General features: G+C 39.9%; 1 protein-coding gene across 10 annotated transcripts in view; it reads left to right on the plus strand.

Moving 5' to 3' along the window:
• Positions 1–18,085, plus strand: part of DNM2 (dynamin 2) — a 380,758-nt gene that overhangs the window by 209,183 nt on the left and 153,490 nt on the right. The gene's annotated exons all lie outside the window — the stretch shown is intronic.

Genomic DNA, 18,085 nt, shown 5'->3' on the forward strand with positions numbered 1-18,085 from the left:
AAATATTGTGTTGTTATACATAGTTAGAATATAATACATGATTCTTTGAAGTCTTAACTTCAGACAAGCATAAGCAATGGCTTAAAGAGCAATGCAAATGGATGAAGAAAATAACAAGTACAAGAACTGTATGTCGTATTGCCCCAAGGCTTAAGCTGATGAACTCAGTTGATAGGATCATGTAGCTGATCTTTAGGAAATTCATCGCATGAGGCTTTTTTGTAAAAGAAGATCTGATTCCCTCAATCTTGTAGTCGAAAGGGACTTGAACGTTCTCTACACGTGCTTGGCTGTTATTCTCTGCCCACTCTGTTCAGGTGGGTGTTCTGGTCAGAAATATTGTTTCTGTATCCCCTTGCTTGTGGAATAATGACATTTCAGATTTAATGAATGCATATGGTCATGACTCACAAGCATATGGCAAATGCTGTCCAGAAAAAAATTTAGATATAAATTTAGCTGTGAAAATTTAATTGATTAGCTTAGATATTTCATGAGTTATAAAATTTCTGAACTATTTTGAATAATCAATATTTCTGCATAAATATGATCTAAAACATGATCTGTTCTTCAACAGGTTTTAAAACTAAACAAAGAGAATCTTATTAAATAAATGAGTAAAAAAAAGGAGTAAGAGAGAAGAATAACAGAGTTGGAAGAAACCTCTGGTCCAAATCCCTGCCAAGCAGGGATATTATTGTTGTTGTTGTTGTTGTTGTTATTGTCAGTACAACACAGCAAACGAGATCACTGCTGGATTTCATATTTCATCATCAGTCGGGCGCTTCCCAAGCACCAAGGAGTGTGTGATGTAGTGGCAAATTATGTGTGCCGATCCCAGTAAAGCGGCTTTTTGCAATTGACAGATGGAGATTTGGTCAATTCTGATGGTTTGCAAATGTCCGCTGAGATCCTTTGGCACTGCACTCAGCGTGCCAACAACCACTGGGACCACTTTCGCTGGCTTATGCCAGAGTCGTTGCATCTCGATTTTTAGATCTTCATATTTCACTAATTTCTCCAGCTGCTTCTTCTCAATTCTGCTGTCTCCTGGGATTGCAATGTCAATGATCCATATTTTCTTTTTCTCCACAATCAGGATGTCTGGCGTGTTATGCTTCAGAATTCGGTCAGTCTGAAATTGGTCCCACAGTTTTGCTTGATCATTTTCGACCAGTTTTTCGGACTTATGATCCCACTAGTTCTTTGCCACTGGTAGATGGTAGTTCTGGCACAAATTCTAGTGGATCATCTATGCCACAGCATCGTGTCTCTGCTTGTAGTCAGTCTGTGCGATCTTTTTGCAGAGCTGAGTATGTGATCGATTGTTTCGTCGGTTTCTTTACAGAGTCTGCACTTTGGATCGTCTGTTGATTTTTCAATTCTGGCTTTGATAGCATTCGTTTTAATGGCCTGTTCTTGTGCAGCCATTATTAGTCCTTCTGTCTCCCACTTGTAAGCCATGACCAGATCTTTTCTTTATCTACTTTGCCTTCAATGTTCAATGACCCAGATGCCTGATGGACCCAGAAGGTTTTCAAAGGGCGCTTGGGGTTCTGTCAGATTGACTTGTAAACAGTTCGGCAGAGTCTCTTGCTACAGCCTGGAATACAGCTGCGACAGAGGCTCTAGACCGAATTGCGCCTTTGTGACCTCTCTCTGGCAACAGACCCTGGAGTTCTCCTTGGTTCACCAAGGAGCTCCAGGGAATGAAACGCCAGAAGAGAAGTCTAGAGAAGCATTGGAGGAAAACTAGATCCGAATCTGACCAAACACTTGTAAAAGCTCATATTAAGATTTACAAAGTGGCGATCAGGTCGACAAGGCGTGCCTACAATGTTGGCCTGATTGTGTCTGCGGAATCCCACCCAGCCGCCCTGTTTAGGGTGACTCGCTCCCTCATTAATCGGGGAGTTGGGGAGCCCTTGCAGGGTAGTGCTGAGGCATTTAACACATTTTTCACAGATAAAATCGCTCAGATTCAGACTGGTCTTGATTCCAGTTGGAATGCAGAGTCGGCTGACAATGAGTCAGTTGAGGTGACAGGGGCTCATCTTGGTCCACCTGTTTGGAGCGAGTTTAACCTGGTGACACCTAATGAAGTGGACAAGGCCATTGGAGCTGTGAGTTCCACCACCTGTGTCCCTGGACCCATGTCCCTCCTGGCTTGTCTCGGCCAGCAGGGAGGTGACATGGAGCTGGGTCCAGAAGATTACCAATGCTTCTTTGAGGGAGTGGTTCTTTCCAGCTCCGCACAAGGAGGTGTTTGTGTGCCCCCTCCTCAAGAAGCCTTCCCTGGACCCAGCCATATTTAACAACTATCGTTCTGTCTCCAACCTTCCCTTTATGGGGAAGGTTGTTGAGAAGGTGGTGTCGCTCCAGCTCCAGCAGTCCTTGGAAGAAGCCAATTATCTAGGCCCTCGGCAGTCAGGATTCAGACCCGGCTACAGCACAGAAGCTGCTTTGGTCGCACTGATAGATGATCTCTGGCGGGTCTGGGACAGGGGTTTATCATCTGTCCTGGTGCTTCTTGACCTCTCAGCGGCTTTCAATACCATCGATCATGGTATCCTTCTGCGCTGACTGGAGGGGTTGGGAGTGGGAGGCACCGTTTTACAGTGGTTCTCCACCTGCCTCTCTGGTCGGTCGCAGTCGGTGTCAGTGGGGGGCTCAGAGGTCGATGGGGGGTTCCTCGGGTCGGTCCTCTCCCCCCTTCTGTTTAATATCTACATGAAACCGCTGAGCGAGATCATCCAAGGGCATGGGGTGAGTTACCATCAGTACGCTGATGATATTCAGCTGTACATTTCCACCCCATGTCCACTCAGTGAAGCAGTGGAAGTGATGTGCCGGTGTCTGGAGGCTGTCAGGGTCTGGATGGGTGCCAACAGGCTCAAGCTCAATCCAGACAAGACGGAGTGGCTGTGGGTACTGCCTCCCAAGGACAATCCCATCAATCCGTCAATTACCCGGAGGGGGGGAATTACTGCCCCCCTCAGAGAGGGTCCACAACTTGGGCGTCCTCCTCCATCCACAGCTGACCTTAGAACATCATATTTCGGCTGTGGCGAGGGGGGCGTTTGCCCAGGTTCGCCTGGTGCACTAGTTGCATCCCTATCTGGATAGGGAGTCTCTGATCACAGTCACTCATGCCCTTATCACCTCGAGGTTCAACTACTGCAATGCTCTCTACATGGGGCTGCCTTTGAAAAGTGTTCAGAAACTTCAAATCATCCAAGATGCAGCCATGCGAGCGGTATTGGGCCTTCCGAGGCATGCCCATATTTCAAGATCACTCCGTGGACTGCATTGGCTGCCGATTGGTTTCCTGACACAATTCAAAGTGTTGGTTATGACCTATAAAGCCCTACATGGCATAGGACCAGATTATCTTCGAATCCCAGCGCCCAGTGAGGTCCCACAGAGTTGGACGTCTTGTCAACCAGATAATGTCGGCTGGCGGGCCCTAGGGGAAGAACCTTCTCCCCCGGCCCTCTGGAACCAGCTCCCCCCAGAGATTCGCACTGCCCCCACCCTCCTTGCTTTCCAAAAACGTTTGAAGACTCATCTTTGCCACCAGGCCTGGAGTCATTAGATCTTTCCGCCCGACGAAGGAATGTGTTTAGAATAAATTGTTAATTAATTGTAAATATTTTTTCCCATTCTGTAAGTTTTATTGTGTATCCAAACTTTTTTGTCCATGCAATCATGGATCCTTTAACTTGCTCTTCTATAGTATCCTGCTTTAATAGATAGGTATATAATTTAGAGATCATTTTTATGTTGGATCCAAATATTATTAAATCGAGAGGATTGGTGTTTTGAAAGCCAAGTGTACTTTTGTCTTGTTTGTATTTTGTGTTTATTTGTATGTATGTGAACCAATCTATAGGTATTCCGTTGTCTTCTAATTGTTGTCTAGTGAGAATATTATCATTAGAGTCTAGTAATTTGGAGTAGGTTATTATTTTTGGTACTGAAATAGGGGTCTGGTAAGTAAGAGATTCATTTGGGGATAGCCATTTTGGAATTGCTAGATAATGGGGTTTTTTATCTGTTGCCATGTCGATATTAATGTGTTTCTGATGTAATGGTTTTTAAAGTATTTTGGTATTTTGTTTGGTTCTACCATTAGGAATGTGTGCCATCCTGATTGTAAGTTAAATCCTTCTAGGGAAAGCAATCTTGTGTTTTGTAGTGTTATCCAATCTTTGAGTTTAGTTAAAATAGTGGCTTGATAGTAAAGATAAAAGTTGGGGAGGCCAAAGCCTCCTCTTGATCTGTGATCTTGCAGATTTTTAAATTTTATTCTTGCTTTTTTTTTGTCCAAATGAATTTCCGAATTAGTTTGTGTAATTGTTCAAAGAATGACTTGTTTAATTTGATCGGAGCTACCTGAAATAGATATAGATATCTGGGGAGAATGTTTGATTTTATTGCAGTAATCTTACCCATCAGTGATAATTTTAAATTTGTCCATCTATTTAAATCCTTCTGTATGTCCTGTCATAATTATCTTTTTTCAAAGTAGTGTTGTTCGCTGAGATCGTAATGCCCAAATATGTGGTTTTTTTCACTATTTCTACATTAAGAGCTTGCTCTAATATGGAGTTTTGTTCTGGTGTCATGTTTTTAGTTATAATTTGGGTTTTGTCTAGATTAATTTTGAGATCGGTTATTTCCCCAAATCTATGTATTTCACTCATTAAAATATGGGCTGATTTGAGAGGATCTTGAATTGTGAATACTATGTTGTCTGCAAAAGCTTGGAGTTTAAAGTGTTACTTTTTTATTTTAAGTCCATTTATTTGCTCATAGTTTCTTATATTTTTAAAAAATGTTTCTATAGCTAATATAAAAATTAAAGGTGCTAAAGGACATCCCTGGTGTACTCCTCTCATTACTGTTATTTCTTCTGTGATAGTTTTATTAAAAAGTATTTTTGCTGTTTGTTGGGAGTAAATAGATTTTATTAGATTGATAAAGTTGTCTCCAAATTTCATGTGTTCTATTTGTGTTATGAAATATTCCCAATAGAGAGAATCAAAGGCTTTTTTCAGGTCTATAAAGATGAGTGCCACTGGTTTATCACGATTTTCGTTATAGTATTTTAAGGTGTTGAGTATGGTTCGGGTATTATTACTTATATTTCTTTTTGTTAGAAATCCGTTTTGATCCAGATGTATAATGTTGTTTAATATATTTTTGAAGCGTTCTGCAATTATTGATGAAACAATTTTGTAATCTGTGTTTAGTAGTGAAATTGGTTGGTAATTTTCTAAATATTTTTTATCTTTATTTTCTTTTGGTATGATGGTAATGTAAGCTTCAGACCATGTTTTCGGAAGCTTGCCTTGTAGTGCCTGATTATATAGTTTTAACATTATTGGTTCTAGTATGTCCTGGTGGTGTTTATAAAATTCCAAAGGAATACCGTCAGGTCCTGGGGTTTTATTATTGTGTTGTTTTGCAATGGCCAGTTTAATTTCTGTAGGAGTGATATTCCTATTTAGTTTTGTTCTTTCTTCCTCTGTTATCTGTAGTGTTTCGTTTAGAGCTAAGTATTTCTTAATTGCAGGGTTATCTGGTTTGTCTGAGTTATATAGGTCCTGATAATATTATGTTTTTCTTTTCTTCTGTGTTTGTTTTCAGTAGGCCCAAGTTATCGTAAAGAGATTCTATGGCTTTGTCGGCTTTTTGTTGCACCAATTTAAAAGCCAGCCATCGACCAGGTTTATTAGCAGATTCAAAATTTAGTTGTTTTAAAATTTTGTATTTGACAGTGAGTTATTGTTGAGTTTCTAGGTTTATTTCATGTTTTATAGTTTTGATTTTAATTAGTGTTGCTGTGTCATCCGGATATTGTTGTAATATTGTTTCTGTTTCTTGTAATTTAGTGTTAAGATTGTTAAGTTTCTCTTTTTTTTTGTTTATTGGTGTAGGCTGAATAAGATATATATATTCCACGTATATAGGCTTTCATTGTATCCCAAACTACCTGTAGTGTCGTGTCTCCTTCACAATTAATCGTTATAAAAGGTGGTAGTTCATTTTCTATTTTAGTTTTGAAATGTTTTTCATTTATGGTGGAGTAGTTCATAGTCCATCTTTTGTACATTATGGAATCCTGGTTGTTGAGAGTTAAGAGTATGGGATTGTGATCAACCCAAGTGGCAGGTAGGATCCTTATTTCTCTTGTTTGGTTTATAATGTAAGAATTGGACCAAGCCATATCTATGCGGGACCAAGACTTGTGTGGGTATGAGAAGAAAGTGTATTGTGTATTTTCCGGGTGATGTGTTCTCCATATATCCTTAAGCGCAAATTTGTATGTTAGATAGTCAAATGTGGATGGGAGGGTTTTTCGAAAACAGTGGTGTTTGCTACTCTTATGGGCTTTGTTTTTATTGTGTATCGCGTTGAAGTCACCATTATAATAAAGTTTGTTAGATTCAATTCAAGAATTTTTTTGTGTAATTGTGTGTAGAATGCTGGTTGATTGATAGTGGGTGCATATATTCCTATTATTGTTAATTGTTTGTTTTTTATCGTTATTTGTACCATTAGAATTTGACCATTGGGTTCTTCATATATGAGTTTTGGTTTATATTGGCTTTTGACATAAATTGCTATCCCTCTCCTTTTAACTGATGCTGATGAGGTGAAAAGTTTGCCAAGGCCTGGGAGAAATAGGGCCAAGGTGTCTTTTTTTACAATATGTGTTTCTTGTAGACATGTTATGTGAAAGTTGTGACTTAGAAGTTTGTGGGAAAAAAATAATTTCTCTTTTTCTGTCTGAGTTCAATCCATTGATATTCGTTGAGAATATGGTGATGTCGTCTCTTTGCGTTGTAGTATCTGATTTTTTTGCCACCAGGCCTGGGGTCATTAGATCTTTCCACCCGATGAATGAATGTGTTTAGAATAAATTGTTGATTGAATGAATGTTAACTGAATCTTTTAATTTTTAGGATGTTTTAAAGTTTTTTAAAATCATTATTAATTGGATCAAATTGTTTTATTGTGTATTCCTTGTTTGTTGTGAGCTGCCCCGAGTCCATGGAGAGGGGTGGCATATAAATCAAACAAACAAACAAACAAACAAACAAACAAAACAAACAAATAAATAAATCTTCTCCAAGAACTGGCTATGCAATGCTTTGTACTACCAGCTGTCCATACAACATCAAGTTACATTTTTTCTGTACTGGTCCTTAGTTTGCTTCACCTTGAGAAGCTTCCTATGGTTGATCTCTATCAATGCTGGTTCTTTGCTCTCCTTCACATAGTCAGATAATGCATGCTTCTGTTCTTCTATTGTCTGCCTCACTTGCAAAAGTCCTCTGCCGCCTATTTTCCTTGGTAAATATATCCTGTCAATATCACTGCGGGGGTGTAGTGCATAATGGATCATCATTAATTTTCTGGTTTTCCTGTACAAGTTCTCCAGCTCTTTTTGAGTCCAGTTCACTATGCCAGCTGTTTACCTAATGACTGGTATGGCCCAAGTGTTTATAGCCTTGATAGTGTTGCCACCATTTAGTTTGCTCTTTAAAAATTTTCTGGTCCTCTGGATGTAGTCTTTGCTGATTACAGTTTTCACATGACCATGCTTGATATTATCCAGTTGCAAGATGCCCAAGTATCTGTAAGCTGGCTGGTGGCACTTGATGGTTTGACCATTTGGCATTTCAATGCCCTCACTTTCAGTGATTTCCCCCTTTTTTACTGCTACTGTGGCACACTTATCCAGGCCAAACTCCATGCTGATGTCATTGCTGAAGATTTGCACAGTGTTGGTTAGTGACTGTATCTCAGTTTCTGATTTTTCATACAACTTCATGTCACTTCACTTTGGTGAATTCCTAGCAGTTTGGCAGCCTAGGTTTGTTTTCTGTAGCATGAGTGACAGCGGGATTATAGCGATGATGAATAGCAGTGGGGACAAAGAGTCCCCTTGGAAGATGTTGATTAGTTCTGATGTTGATTAGTCCATAGCTTTCACTCCCAACAAAAAGCTCAGTCTTCCAATATTTCATTGCCTTTTCTATGAATTTCCTGATGTTTTCATTGACTCCAATGACTTCCAGGCATTTTATGATCCAGCTGTGTGGCAATGAGTCAAAGGCTTTCTTGTAGTCAATCCAGGTCATGTATAGGTTTGTTTTCCTGTTCTTACAGTTCTCCGAAATCATTGTATGCCGCCCCGAGGATTTTTTAAATTTATTATTATCATTATCATTATCATTATTATTATTATTTATCTGTTAGGAGCTGGTCTTTCGTACCTCTGCCCTTTTTGCTCCACTGGCATGATGTCATTTTCCTCTAGGTAGTCCTGAATTCTGTCAGCTATGATACCTGTTGGCAGGTTGAGCATGGTCAGCAAACATGTTATTGGCCTGTAGTTTCCTGGTATGGCTCCTTTTGCTGCATCTTTCAATATTAAATATGTTCTGCCAGTTTTAAGCCATTTACTGATATTTCCTGTCTGCAGCATTTTGTTGAACAATTTGGCCATTTTTGCATGCAGACTGGTCAGGTATTTCAGCCAAAACCCATGCAGCTGATCAGTGCCAGGGGATGTCCAGTTCTTTACTTTCTTCACTTTTTTTGCAATCATTTCAGGTGTTATTTTCAGCTGCTGCATATTGCTGTTTGAGATTTTTTTCTCAAACTCCTTTATCCACCTGGCAGTTTTGTTATGGTCCTTTTAACCTCCCAGAGATCTTTCCAGAACTTTGTTGTTATTTTCGCCTCTGGCTTTTCAATTTTCTTATCTGTTTGCTGATGCAGGTTCTGGTAGAACTGCCTCTGGTTGGATTGAAATGTTTGATTCTGCCCGTACTAGGTGATCCTAGCTTCATATCGCTCAATTTTCCTGGCTGTCACTGTTATCTGCTGCTTTATAATTTCCAGAGCTTCCTCGATTTTTCTTGTATTAAGCCAGTACTTTTTTGTCAAATAATCTTTGATCTTCTGATTGTTCAGTTTCTGCTCCTTAATGTTCTTCAAGTTACTTACATCTGATCTCAAGCTTTTAATTTTCAGTTCTAGTCGGATTTTCCATTTTGGTTTTCCAGTTGGTTTTCCGATTGGCTTGTGTTGCAGTAACCCTAGTTCTTCAGTTACTATCACAGCTGTACTGTAGGCAAGCTGATTCAATTCTTCAATTGAAGTTACATTAACAGTTGTAAATGTAGAGTTAATATCTTCCATCAGTGGGACAAGTCGTTTCTTGCTTATGTTTTTTTAAGGCTGGCAGTCTATTTCGCTCTGTATTGGACTCTGCATGAGCAAGTATTTGGTCCTTCAGTTATTGCTGCCTTTGAGTCATAGTGCCAGGTGTTTCATCTGTAGCTTCTTGCTGTCTTTCCAAGTTTTCATCAGGTTCCAGTTGTGCAGTGACTCCAGATCTTACTGGAGCTTCCACTGGTGCCAGATCAGATTTTGGTGTTTCTATTTTGCAAGTTTTCTGTATTTCTTCTAATTGGACTTCACTGAACATTTAGTTCCTGATTATGAGTTGTCGCTGATCGACCAGTCAAAGTTCTGTTATTTTTGAGTCTGCATGTTCTTGTTTCCATAATTGGTACATCCGTCTTTGATATCCACGTTTTTCAAGCTCTGAGTTGTAATAACACTTCATGATTGTGCAATTCTCTGCCATTGAGAATTTCTGCCGCTTTTTGATTTTTAAGTTTTGTTTGCTTTTTTCCTATAGCTCATTTGTCAATGGCTGCCCAGGTTATTCAGCAGCCACCATGGTCCTTTTTATCCTGGGCAACGACTGAGCCAGTATGGACTTCTTTTTGTTTTGTCTCTCCTTTAGTTTAAATGGGTTAGGTATGTTTAGTCTGGCTCCTCTGCTTTGACCACTCCAGCAAGGTTAGACCTACCAGTAGTTTACACTACCACTGGCACAGCTCTCAGCTTCACTGAAGCACAAAAGCCCCACCACCACAAGGTGTACCCATCAGTCGGGATTACTATTATTATTATTGTTATTATTATTATTAATTAGACTTGTATGTCACTCCTCTCCGGGGACGTTTGTATTTAAATTTATATACCATTTCATCCAGTCTCTTTTTAAAAACCTCCAGTGATGGGATATCCACAAGGCAAGCCATTCCACTGGCTTAATTGTTCCCACTGTCAATAGCAGTAGCAATAGCATTTAGACTTATATACCACTTCATAGTGCTTTTACAGCCCTCTCTAAGTGTTGTGATTCCATCTGAGGCTCCTCAGGGAACGGCTGAACCTCTGCCGGCTCCATCATCAGAGGGGGAGGATGAGGAACAGGAGGAGGAGGAGGAGCCCAGGCAGACGGGGAGGAGGAAGGTCAGGCTGAGGGAGAGGGAGAACAGCCTGAGTCCCCCGGGATGGAGCTCTCCCCAGCAAGCAGCCTGGAGTCCTTAGCTGAGGATGCACAAGCCATAATTGATCTAAGGCAGAGAAGAGCAGCCCAGCGAAGGGGACAATTAGCCAGGTATTTCCAGCACTAAGTAGGCAACAGCTAGGTTTGGGTGTGGTTCTCCCCAGAAAGGCTGAAAAGGCAGACCCACCCTTCCTGTAATTGTGGAGTATTATCTTTGGGAGTCCTGCGATCTGGCTGTGCTCTTTGGCGTCTCTGAAATCTGGCTTGTGGCCTTGAAAGCTGAAACCTTGGGGGGAGGCGTGGGTCTTATTCTCTACAGAGGTGTGTGTGCCAGCAAGAAGTTTGTTGTATTGTCTGGCCGTCATGACTCTGCTGTGAAGCCTCCTAACAACCCTGTTTGTAAGAACAGTTTTGTCTCTGTGTTTGTTTTCTCAACTATAAAGTACCTTTGCTTTTACCAGCGTGTCTGGCTGCTTTTTCCAGTTGGTGTTGAAGTCTGGGGGCACCCAGACAGAACACTAAGCAGTTTACAGAATCCACATATTGCCCTAACAATCTGGATCCTCATTTTACCCACCTCGGAAGGATGGAAAGCTGTGTCAACCTTGAGACGGTGAGATTTGAACTGCTAAACTACAGCTAGCTCTGTATTCTAACAACTGCACCACCCTCTGTTAATGCACCTTAGAATTGCACTGGCTTTTTTGGCAACAATAGCACATTGTTGGTTCATATTTTAAGTGACTGTCTACCAGGACTCCAAGATACCTCTCTCAGTTACTGCTATTGAGCCATATTTTACCTAATCTGTACCTGTACATCTGGTTTTTCTTGACTAAGTGTAAAACCTTATTTTCTCTTTTTTAAAAAAAAAAAAAATTTTTTTATTGATTTTTAACAATTTAACATCACACAACATAAAACAGTGCGTAGTGAATTGTGCCCACCACCCCGACATACACACATTCCTCACCACCAAATTGGGGGTATTTCTTGTATAGTCCACTTAACCCAAGAGCAATATATCTGTTTACATATTATAGAGTGATTCCAATTTATTTCTTGTAGCTTGGTCTCGGATTCTGCTCGTCATATATCGTCTTACCTTTTCCCACCGTCCCATCAGCTGTCCCAACTCAGTTTCATTATCCAAATTTATCCTTTTTTCCATAATTTCAAATTGAATATGGTCCACCATGTACCTATACCAATTTTGCATTGTCCATTTTGTCGCATCCTTCCAACCCAGAACTATTACTGCCTGAGCGCTTTCTATTGCTGCTTTTTTTATTTCTCTAAATTCTCCCATCACATTACTTTTTACTAGTACTGCCATTTCCTTAGTGATTGTCCATTGTATATTTAACATTCTATTGATATCCTCTTTCACTTTTTGCCAAAATTCCTGCACTATCGGGCATTCCCAAAACATATGCATAAACACTCCTTTGTCTTGACAACCATGCCAACAATTCCCCCTGACATTCTGCTGAAAATGTGCGAATTGAACGGGAGTGAAATGCTACTTATGTAATATTTTCCTTCTCATTTCCCTGATTCTTGTATTTTTAATTTTCCTTATATCTTCTACTATATTTTCCATTTCTTGTACCTCTACTAATATCTCATTTTGCCACCATTTAGTCAATCCATCGATCGTGTCCCCGTCTGACTGCACTAGCAATTTGTATATATTAGTTGCTTGCGCCTTTATCCCCTCATTTTTTTCTCTTATTATTTTCTCTAACCCTGTCTCCTCCCTCCATAATACTTCTTTATTCTCCCTTTCATTTAGATATTTAGATATTGCATTTATTTGTAGCCCCCTTCCCTTACCTAACCACCATTCTATACGATTTCTACTTGGCCTGCCATCCTTCTCGTATAACTGTTCTATCTTAGTTATCCCTCTTCCCTTCAACTCATTTCATTTTCTCTATTTATTACATAAAGCGATGACAGTTTAGATTTATATAATCCTATTTTCCCCTGCCATTTTTTCCAAATTTCCATAGTCCCTTTCATTGGGCCTATTTCTAAAAATTAATTCTCTATTGTTCATCCCGTTTATCTGTTTTTCCAATTTCGCCCTTTTATTTTCACCTAATTGCAACTCCATTAACCTTTCCATTTGAAAAGCTTCCCTATACAGCTCCAAACATGGAACTCCCCATCCCCCCTCTTTTTCATTCGCAATTAACCACTTTTTTCTTATTCTTGGTCTCTTGTCTTCTTCAATCCAATAATTTAGTTTTTTGTCCCACTCTTTAACCTTACATACCGATAGCCCCCCCGACAGCACCTGAAATAGGTACATCATCTTGGGAGCTATCATCATTTTTAAAGCTCTTATTTTAGAGAGTCTCCTTAGCTTTTTATCTTTCCAGCTCCTCATCTGTTTCAACATTTTCCTCCATATTAATCTATAATTAATCTCTTCAATTTTCGCTGGGTTTTTCAATAACCAAATTCCCAAATATTTTATTTTTTTAAGTCCTAATTTCAACCTTGATTCTTTCCTAATTTCTATCTGTTCTCTCGGATCTATATTTAAACACATAATCTCTGATTTTTCCATATTAACCGACAGTCCCGATTCCTGCTTAAACTCTTGTAAAATATTTATTATATCTTTAATCATCTCCATTGGGGTCTGGGTCAATATAATTGCATCATCTGCAAATAAATTTATTTTCATTTCTAATTCCCCTATTCTATATCCTGCCCAAGTGTTATCTTGTCTTATCTTATTAGCTAAGATCTCTATTGCTATTACGAATAATTTTGGAGATAAAGGGCATCCCTGCTTGGTGCCGTTTAATATTTTAATACTCTGCGTTCTTTGTCCATTCACTCTTATATATGCTTCATTTCCTTTATAAATCTCTTTTATAGTTTCACAAAATTCCCCCCCCATATTTATTTCATTACATAATTTATATAAATAGCTATGGTTAACTTTATCGAACGCTTTATAAACATCTAATTTCAAAATTCCCAATTTCCTTTTAGTAGCGGTAGCATGGTGCATCACATTCATTACATTTCTAATTGGTTCACTTATTTTCCTTCCCTTCACGAATCCATATTGATCCTCTTCAATTATTTTTGGTAAAATATTTTCTAATCTATTTGCCAGTATTTTCATAAATATTTTATAATCCTGATTTGCCAAACTGATCGGACGGTAAGACCCAGGCTCTCTTAAATCGCGACCCATCTTCGGAATGGTAACTATTTCTGAAAGCTTCCATGTCTGCGGGATATCACGATTTAACAATATATTATTAAACAATTTCCCCAAATGCGGCAACAACACATTCACATAAGTTTTATAGAATTCCCCTGTAAACCCATCTGGGCCCTGTGCTTTGGCTTGTTTTAACCCTTTGATTACTCTAGCAATTTCATCTTGTGTAATTTCTGCATTCAAAATTTGTTTATCTTCTTCACTTACTATTTTCCCAAACTTGAGGACTCCTATCTTCACTTGCTCCTCTTTATACAAATCTTCATAATATTTCCTCATTATCTCCTCTAACTGGTCATTATCATATCTAACCACTCCACTAGTGCCCCTCAATGCTAAAATACATGATTTTTCTTTCCTCTTCTTCAGATATCTCGCCATTTGCTGCATTGATCTTGTCCCCCAGCCCTGTATTTTTTGTCGCATCGTCATTCTCATCTTGTTCCATTTAATCTCATCATACACCATCAACTGTTTCTTTTTCAATTTCAATAAACTATTCCAATCTCTACTTTTCGTTAATCTTAACTGCTCTTGTATAAAATCTATTTCCCTTATCTTCCTTTCCCTCTCTCTACCCCACCTCTTCCTAATATCCGCTTCCATACATATACATTGTCCCCTCATGAAGGCCTTACATGCATCCCATACAATTAATTGTTTAATACCACCCACATCATTAATTCTAAAATATTCTGATAACTCTGTTTGCAATTTCTCTTTATCTTGTTCCCTAGCAGTTACAACTGCATTATATCTCCAAATTCTTTGATTACGTTCCTGACCTGTTTCCAATTCTGCCAATAGTGGGGCATGATCTGATATCCATATACTTTTAATGTCTACTTTTTTAACTTGTATATTGCCTCCCCTATTCATTAATATGTAGTCTATGCAGCTAAATGTATGATATCTTGCTGAATAATATGTAGCTCTGTTTAAAATATCTGCATGTAGATCCACCATATTAAGTCTGTTTAAATGTAACATCCTGCTATTTGCAGTCCCATTTGTTAATTGCATATTAAAATCTCCTGCCAAAAAAGTTGAGTAAAGTTGTCGAACTTCTTCTTAGTATTTATTATAAATTGTTTTGCTTTCACATTTGGGGCATAAATTGCTGCTAATGTCAGCTTCTTTTGATTTATTTTCCCTTTAACAAATATCCACCTTCCTTCTCTGTCTTTCTGAATTCCCACCTCTTCAAAATTAACCCTCTGATGAATCAGAATCGCTGTGCCTCGGCTTTTTTGTGTCCCTCTCGACTCAAACACCCATTTCCAATTTCTATCATTAATCAAGTTATCCCTTCCTCCCCTTCTTTTATGTGTTTCTGTCAAAATCATAATATCCACCTTGTGTTGCTTAGCCATCCTTAATATCCTAAAACGTTTCAAATCCGATCCCAAACCATTCACATTTAAAACCATTATCTTACACTCCGTCATAATATACCAAAATCACCCTTTTCCCCTCTTGTTTTGCCCTTGGTTTATTTTTTCCCCCTTTCTTTATCCCTATTACCCCCTCCCAACGTGCCTCCCCCTGTGCTCCCCCCACTGAGAGGGGAGAAGACAAGAAAAAACCTTGCCCATACATGAGGCACATTATCTGGATTGCGTTCCCACTCAACTAGCTCCTCTTTCAACCCTTTTTAATTTTAATAAAGAGAAAATTTCTCCCTCCCTCCTTTCTCCTTTAAATAATTGCTTCTTTAATTTTAAATTCTTAAAACACCTTTTTCTCCCCCTTAGACTTCCCCCACTGAATGACAGATATACAGGAATCCCAAGGCATCTCCAAGAAAATAATAATAATAATAACAATAATAGTAATAGTAATAGTAATAATTCTTTTCCTTCCCCCCCCCCCCACAACAAGACAAGGGACAAAACACCATCACTTTCTGGCTCTCTTCTCACGCAGACCCCGTGTTTTTCTCTGCTCCTTTCTGATGGCCTCCACCTGCCCGCTTAACACCTTCAGCTGCTCTTCCCTTCGTCTTTCCTCCTCGTCTGGGGTACTCCGACCGTCAAAAGCCTCTTCTCCTTCATATGCTAGTGCTCCTGTTTCATCAAACTTAATCCCCAGTTGATCCAATAAAGCCTTTCCCTCCTCCAATGAACGTGCTCTGTACATTTTATTGTCCTGGAACACCAAGATGGCCACTGGGTAACCCCAGCTAAATCTGGTTCCACTTTGATATAACCGGCTTGCAATTGGTTTCAAAACAGCTCTCGCTCTCAGGGTTTCCCAGGAAATATCCCTCAGAACCCTTATCTCATTTCCGTCTTGTTTAAGGCTCATAGAAGTCTTCAAAGTTTTATAAATCATCTCTGCTTTTTTTTCACTGAGGAAAGCGACGACCACATCCCTCTGCCTCCTGTCTCTTCTGGGGGCCGCCCAGTGAACTCGCAACAACTCCTCCAAGCTGACATGCACGCCTGTCTGTTTATTTAACCAAGCACAGACAGCTTCTGTTAACTTTAAATCAGAGGCCGAATCCATTCTGAACCCACGTAAACGCAAATTTCTCCTTCTCTGTCGGTCCTCTAAATTTGCGATTCTATCATTTATTTGTTTTATTTTTCCATCGTAATCCATCACTTGTTTCTCAACTTTCAGTATCTTTCCAGCAGAGGATTCCTCCTCCTTTTTAATTTGCTTTACTTCTGAATCCAGCTGTTCCATTTTAGTTTCTACTTTATTAAATCTCTGTTCAAATCCAGTGCAAATGTCCAGCAATTTATCCAGGTTTTTTTCAATGTTCGCTAAGCTGGAAACGTCTTCTTTTTTCCCTCCCTCCGCCATTTTAAGATTTATTGTACTCACTTATCACTTCCTTGTTACAGCAAAAGCACCTCCGTCTTTGCTTGAAATCGTAAATCTTCAAATTCTCTTTGATGCCCGCAGATTCCTGTACCTCCTATTTTTTTCTAAGAAGGATTTATAGTATTTTTAAGGGAGAGAAAACTCTTTACATTATATATTTATTCGGAGCCAGAGGTGAAATGCCTAGAAACCAATTCGGCACATGCACAATCAAAAGTATTGCGCATGTGTCAAAACCTTATTTTCTCTAAACCGAATTTCATTTTGTTAGAAAGAAGTGAGAGTTCAGGTTTCCCAAGGTTTTTCTGAATATTATTTATTTATTTATTATTGAATTTATATTGCTTTTTATTCTCCCATGCTGACTCAAGGCGGCTTACAGAATAAAAGGACACATTTAAAACAATAAAAACTAACAAAAAGTTAGATGGGTAGGGTAGATGTGACCAGAGACAGTCCCTCAGATAACTTGGTCCTAAGCCATGAAAGGCTTTAAATGTGACAACCTGCACCATAAATTGCACCTGGAAGCAAATCGGCAACCAATACAGCTCCTGCAGGAGAGGTGATACATGTGCACACTGGGGTCTGCACAAAACCATGGGGATTCTGCATTTGGCACCAACAGGAGCTTACAGATGCTCTTCAAGGGCAGCCCCATGTGCTGCAATAGTCAAGACAGGAAGTGACTAGGGCATGAGTGACTGCTAGTCCAAGAAAGCAAAGGGCATAACATGCACACAACTCGCAGTTGCACAAAGACCATGACTGCCACCTGCTCTTTGAGCAGGAGTTGTGAGTCCAGGAAAACCTCTAGATTATGCACAGGGGCTGTTTGGGTAGTGCCACCCCATCCAAGACCGAAGTTGGCAATTCTCCCCAAGCCAACGAAACCCAAACTCAGAGCCACTCAGTCTTGCAAAGGTTTAGTTTCAACCCGTTGTTCCCCATCCAGCCCCTAACAGCCTCCAGGCACTGAAATAGGGAGGATATGGCATCACTTAATTCACCATGGGATGAGACATACAGCTGAGTATCATCTGCATATTGGTGATATGTGTCCATGGTGATGGATGATCTCACCCAGCAGCTTCGTATAAATGTTACAGGAACAGAGAGAGTACCAAGCTCTTAGGAACCCCGTAAAGCAGTGGGAGTGGGCTGTTTCTCTCCCCTCCTATCAACACTGAGAGCGGCCACAGAGGAAGGAAGTGAACCAGGATAGTACAAAGCCTCCCACTTCCATTTCCCGAAGCCACCCCAGGAGAATATCATGGTTGATGGTATTGAAAGCCGGCAAGAAGTAGACCAAGGATGGTTGCACCACCCCCATCCAGCTCCCACCAGAGATCATCCTAAAATGTGAGCAATGTCATTTCTGACCTCAATTCAGGCCCGAACCATGACTGGTAGGGGTCAAGATAATCCGTTTAATTCAGAAACCTCTGGAGCTGCTGCGCAACCACCTTCTCAATCACCTTTCTCAAAAAGGGAAGACAAGTCAGAAATTATCCAAATGGGTGGAGTCCATCGATGGCTGCTGGGAGCAGACTCGGACAGTGAGGAGGTTGGGGAGGAACATGGGCCAGGCTTCTTAAGAAGAGGGTGGACCACGACCT

Source organism: Erythrolamprus reginae, chromosome 2, assembly GCF_031021105.1.
Source record: "Erythrolamprus reginae isolate rEryReg1 chromosome 2, rEryReg1.hap1, whole genome shotgun sequence".
NCBI lineage: Eukaryota > Metazoa > Chordata > Lepidosauria > Squamata > Dipsadidae > Erythrolamprus > Erythrolamprus reginae.